Genomic DNA, 6,496 nt, shown 5'->3' on the forward strand with positions numbered 1-6,496 from the left:
TTGGTTTTGATACTTGCAGGATGATTATGTAAGACTGTTGGCAATAGTGGAGGCTGGGGTCATAGTGCAGGGACTTACTGTCCTATTTTTATATTTTCCTGTAAAAATCTAAACTTATTTAAAAAAAAAAAGGCGAATTAAAAACTGGATAGAAGAAGTTTTATATAAGTGGACATTTATTTATTTTAAAGATTTGTTTTTAATCTGGACCATTTTAAAAGTGTTTATTGAAGTTGTTACAATATTGCTTCTGTTTCACGTTTTGGTTTTTGGCCCCAAGGAATGTAAGACCTTAGTTCTCCCACCAGGGATCAAACCTACATCCCATGTGTTAGATAGAGGGTGAAGTCTTAACAACTAAATCCTCAGAGAAGTCCCTAAAGCGGTTCTTTAAAAACCACTACAAAGCCACAGTCATCAAGACAGAAATATAGATCAATGTAACAAAATAGAAAGCCCAAAGATAAATCCATGCACCTATGGACACCTTATCTTTGACAAAGGAGGCAAGAATATACAATGGCAAAAAGACAATCTCTTCAACAAGTGGTGCCAGGAAAACTGGTCAACCACTTGTATAAGAATGAAACTAGAACACTTTCTAACACCATACACAAAAATAAACTCAAAATGGATTAAAGATCTAAATGTAAGACCAGAAACTATAAAACTCCTAGAGGAGAACCTAGGCAAAACACTCTCCGACATATATCACAGCAGGATCCTCTATGATCCACCTCCCAGAATATTGGAAATAAAAGCAAAAATAAACAAATGGGACCTAATTAAAATTAAAAGCTTCTGCACAACAAAGGAAACTATAAGCAAGGTGAAAAGACAGCCTTCAGAGTGGGAGAAAATAATAGCAAATGAAGCAACTGACAAAGAATTAATCTCAAAAATATACAAGCAACTCCTGCAGCTCAATTCCAGAAAAATAAACCACCCAGTCAAAAAATGGGCCAAAGAACTAAACAGACATTTCTCCAAAGACATACAGATGGCTAACAAACACATGAAAAGATGGTCAACATCACTCGTTATCAGAGAAATGCAAATCAAAACCACAATGAGGTACCATTTCATGCCAGTCAGAATGGCTGCGATCCAAAAGTCTACAAGCAATAAATGCTGGAGAGGGTGTGGAGAAAAGGGAACCCTCTTACACTGTTGGTGGGAATGCAAACTAGTACAGCCTCTATGGAGAACAGTGTGGAGATTCCTTAAAAAACTGGAAATAGAATTGCCATATGACCCAGCAATCCCACTGCTGGGCATACACACCGAGGAAACCAGAATTGAAAGACACACGTGTACCCCAATGTTCATCGCAGCACTGTTTATAATAGCCAGGACATGGAAGCAACCTAGATGTCCATCAGCGGATGAATGGATAAGAAAGCTGTGGTACATATACACAATGGAGTATTACTCAGCCATTAAAAAGAATACATTTGAATCATTTCTAATGAGGTGGATGAAACTGGAGCCGATTATACAGAGTGAAGTAAACCAGAAAGAAAAACACCAATACAGTATAATAACACATATACATGGAATTTAGAAAGATGGTAACAATAACCCTGTAAGAGAGACAGCAAAAGAGACACAGATGTATACAGCAGTCTTATGGACTCTGTGGGGTCGGGGGGGGATGATTTGGGAGAATGGCATTGAACATGTATATTATCATACACATATTATCATTCACATATTATCATACGTGAAATGAATCTCAAGTCCAGGTTCCATGCATGATACAGGATGCTCAGGGCTGGTGCACTGGGATGACCCAGAAGGATGGTATGGGGAGGGAGGTGGGAGAGGGTTCAGGATGGGGAACACATGTACACCGGTGGCAGATTCATGTCAATGTATGGAAAAACCAATACAATATTGTAAAGTAATTAGCCTCCAATTAAAATAAATAAATTTATATTTAAAAAAAAGGACTGTTCCACCAGGAAAAAAAAAAGAAAGTAAATGTACGTGAAAGTGAAAGTATAAATCACTATGTTCATGTATAAATTGAATAGTAAACTACACCTCATTTTCCTAAAAAAATAAAAATAAAAATAAATAAAAACCACTACAATATTGTAATTAGCCTCCAATTAAAATAAATAGATTTTTAAAAAAAATAGGATTTTAAACAAAGTGAGGGAAGAAGAGACCAGTAAGAGAAATGAAAGGGCAGGTTTCTAAAAAGCCCAGAAACGCAAGGATCCTGGGGACAGAGCAGGTTAAAGAGGGCAAAAGTTAACTTGGGAAGACCAGGGAGTTGCATGCTCAAATAATCCAGGGAGAAAACAGAGTGCCCCTCAACCAGAATCATGGTTGGAGGCAATGCAAGGAAGGACTGAGAGCCTCTTTGTAAGGCTGTGATGGATGTGCCCGAGGCTTTTCTTATTTACTTATATTAGAATGTAATTGCTTTACAATATTGTCTTAGCTTCTGCTGTGCAACATTGTGAATCAGCTGTATGTGTACATATATCCCTTCCCTCCTGAGACTCCCCCCCACCCACCCCCCATTCCTCCCCTCCAGGTCATCTCAGAGCACTGAGCTGAGCTCCCTGTGTAATGTATGTGTTTCAAGGCTTCTCTCTCCATTTGCTCCCCCACTCCTTTCTCTGTGTCCATAAGTCCACTCTTGATATCTGCATCTCCATTCTTGCCCTGCAAATAGGTTTGTCAGGACCATTTTTCTAGATCTAGTGCATATCCTCTTCACAGACAGTGTTTTCTGCTCTTATCTGTGCTTTAGTGCTGATAAGAATCTTGCCAGCGGAAGGTGTTGAGTCAGACAAGGAGTCCAGCTTTCTCTTTCCTCTTTCCCCTTCTTAGTAGGCAACCTGGAGCAAGGGAAGATGTCTTCAGGCCACCAAAAGGAGTCTCTTTATATTCCATTTGCTCCTTGTCAAGCTTTGCATTAGTTAAGTGTGAATGAATCCAATTCATACAGAGATGGCTTCTTTTAGCTTGATGTGTGGATTTAACATTTTTAGAGGGAAATAAGCTTTCCACCATGTGTTTGGGGTTTCGCTCAACTGAACACATTTTGGAAACAGCTGGAAATCAAGGGAGTGCCTTCAGACTCTTCCATCCTGTTTGTTTTGCTATCTCAGTTTTTGGAACGTGATCATCTCCTTAAAGTCCAGAGTTTTCCAGACTTCAGGGTGGAATCCAGCATTGCATTCCCACAGGGCATTGGTGAACAATCAGAATGTCTAGCAAGGGAGGACTCCTGGAGACCACCCACCCCCACTGGTCCGCTCCCACGGTGCTGAAATCAGGGTCTGGTCAGATTTCTTGGTCTGATGCACGACCCCCTGCAGTTGACTTCTGATCAACAGGAAAGGCAGGCAGAGATGAGAGCAAGGCATCTTCAAAACTGTGTAAGTTATTAAGCCAACGTGAAAGCTCAAAGACACCTTAAAGGCAAATGATTTCTAAGCTACAGAATTAGGAAGAACTGGTAAACCTGTCTCTGGCTAAGGATGCTGCCATTTTTGGAGACTTTCAAAGCCGAGACTCAGGCCCCAGGGTCTTGGCAGGCTGTGTGAGGACAGACGGGCGTGTGGGAGGCTGGTGCTACCAGCAGCTGGCTGTTCTCTGATGACAGCCTCCACCTTCCATCCAGATCAAAATGTCAAGAGGAAGGAGCAGTTTCAGCAGATGGAGGAATGTGGCCATGGGAGGTGGCTTGAAGGAGACTCATATAAACTTGACTACTTCCTGGGAAAGAACCAGGAGAAAAAAAGAGAGAGAGAAAAAAAAAAAAAAAACACTAAGCAAAAAAAAAAAACAAAAAACAAAACACTAAACCTACCCTTCCTGGCTGGGAGAAAGAGAAGAGTGCAAAGAAAAGAGAGGATTAGCAGACAAGAAGCAGAGTGAGGAGTGTTGTATGACTCTTGCATTGGGTCAAGGTGGATGGGGATTCGAGCCCCTCCACTGCACATGCTGTGTTCAGGTAGGTGATCTCACTGACCTCAGATCCCTGACCCATAACTTGGGGGTCATGGCCCTCACAGGGACACAGTCAAGGAATGTGTGTAAAGGACTCGACACGTGGCCAGAGATTTTTTTTTTTTTAATGGGAGCAGAAATAGAAGGCAGGCTGTGAGGAAAACTTTAGCACCCAAGAGAGCTGTGGAGAGGTAAGACTAAGATGGACAGATCCGTGCAGAATGAGGAATTCTGCCCCTATCGCTCCCATGGGCAGCAAAAGGTGCCTGCATTTTGGAAGCAGAATGAAAATGAAAGTGTTAGTCACTCAGCCATGTCCGACTCTGTGATTACATGGACTGTAGCCTGCCAGGCTCCTCTGGCTATGGGATTCTCCAGGCAAGAATACTGGAGTGGGTTGCCATGCCCTCCTCCAGGGGATCTTCCCGACCCAGGGATTGAACCCAGGTCTGTTGCATTGCAGGCAGATTCTCTACCATCGGAGCCACCAGGGAAACCCTGGAAACAGAGATTGGGGGCAAAATTCCCCATCTGTCCTCAGGTCTCTCCCCTGAACCCCAGGGCTGGTGGCTTTCCTGCTGGGGCTGCAGTCACCCCAAGGCTCTGCTGTGATTCTCCTGGGCTGGTGCACCCACCACCTAAGTCTTACAAGTTCCTGGAGACTTCTGATACTAGTTCTTTGTTGAATCATCCTTGTCTTTGTAATCCCTCACCTTTCAAAAGGGCATCGTCTCTCCTCAGATAGTTTTCTCTACTGAATGGCCATCTGCACAGGATTCAAGCACCCACCCAGACCAACTGAAGCAGAACCTTGGGGTGGAACCCAGTGATTAGTGTTTGAGCAAACCCATCTGGGCTGAGGCTGACTGACTTCAGAACCTCTACTGCCTTAATTAATTGAGAAATCTTATCCACTTGATCAAGTACGATATCATAAGGATGAGTTGATCTCATACTACTTCTGGGTTTTGCTAATTTTTTCTAGAAGTCTCTGGGTGATTTAATCACCAAGTCATGTCCGACTCTTGTGACCCTGTGGACTATAGCCTGCCAGGCTCCTTTGTCCATGGGATTCTCCAGGCAAGAATACTGCAGTGGGTTGCCATTCCCTTCTCCAGGGGATCTTCCTGACCCAGGGATTGGAGCCTGGTCCCCTGAATTGCAGGCAGATTCTTTACTGACTGAGCCACCAGGAAAGCCTAAGACACCAGGGAAGTCTTTGGAGTTATGCTTTGTTTTTTTCCCCATTTAGTGCATAAAATATAGTTGCATTATCGTTGCGGGTGATGCCACGTGTTAATATCCATTACCCTTTTCACGCTGGGTTTGTCACTTTGCTTTAACTCTATCCTTGCCTGATATTGTTACTCCTAGCTTTCTCTTTGTTAGCGTTTGCCTGATCGGTCTTTGCCCAATCTGATTTTAGTAGCTTCTTTCACACATACCTCATTCTGCAAGACTTTCTCCCAACAGGTATGCTGAACCTATGTGCATTTGTTAGTGGTATTTCATCCGAATGTGTGACTTGAACATGAAGGCTTATGTGTCACTTGTCACTAGCTTCACTTTGGAGATTTGTTTTCAATATACCCTGTATTTCCTAAATCATTTGCTCTAGGGATTTCTTTTCCTTTCTTTGCTTTGTTTTCCCCTTTCTCTTCTTTTTGATATTTGGTATTTGGGATATGTGAGTTTGACTTCCGGTACTTTGGAGGATTTATAGTATATTTTTAATTTGTCAAGTTGTCATCATTATTATTCACGTGTCACACTTATGAATAATAAGTACATTTATGTCTTAATTTAAGAAGTATAGATAGCTTCTATAGACTCCACTTTCCTATTTTGCCGCCTATAATATTGTAATTATTTGCTTCTTTTTCTTAAACTTTTATTTTGTATTAAGGTATAGCTGATTACCAATGTTGTGATAGTTTTCAGGTGAATAGTGAAGGGACTCAGCCGTACATGTATCCATCCCCCCCACCCCATACTCCTCTGCCATCCAGGCTGCCACATAACATTGAACAGAGTTCCCTGTGCTATACGGTAGGTCTTTGTTGGTTTTCCATTTTAAATACAGCAGGGTGCACATGTCCATCCCAAACTCCCTAACTACCCTTACCTCCCCATTTTTCCCTTTTTGCCACTGTAATATTGTTTTATTGTGTGTGTGTGTGGTTTCCTTTACTACAGCAATATATTTAAAATTCTTTTTTTAATAATGGAGTGTTTAACGGATTTACACATCATCCTTGTTCAGGGGCCATGCTAATCTCTGTCGGCTTCCAGTTTTAGTACATGTGCTGCTGAAGTAAGCACGCTTAAAACTGTGTTTAACTTAGAGCGTGTAAGAAAGAGCCTTTCTTATCTTTCTTCTCGGGTGATGGGAGGAGTGTGGGAAGGGCATTCCCTGGTCCACAGAGATGCTCGGTCTTCACCTCCCTGACACTCACCTCTGAACTGGCCCAGGCTTCGTCTCTGTTGCCAAGTATCAACACACAAGTTTCCCTCTAGAGAGAAC

The 6,496-nt window shown here is 42.2% G+C and overlaps 1 non-coding gene across 1 annotated transcript; it reads right to left on the reverse strand.

Moving 5' to 3' along the window:
* Positions 1-6,190: 6,190 nt before the first annotated feature.
* Positions 6,191-6,294, reverse strand: LOC112578998. The gene has a single exon (XR_003103433.1). It is a non-coding gene; the product is annotated as a U6 spliceosomal RNA (small nuclear RNA).
* Positions 6,295-6,496: the final 202 nt, after the last annotated feature.

This window comes from Bubalus bubalis, chromosome 14 (genome assembly GCF_019923935.1).
Source record: "Bubalus bubalis isolate 160015118507 breed Murrah chromosome 14, NDDB_SH_1, whole genome shotgun sequence".
Lineage (NCBI taxonomy): Eukaryota > Metazoa > Chordata > Mammalia > Artiodactyla > Bovidae > Bubalus > Bubalus bubalis.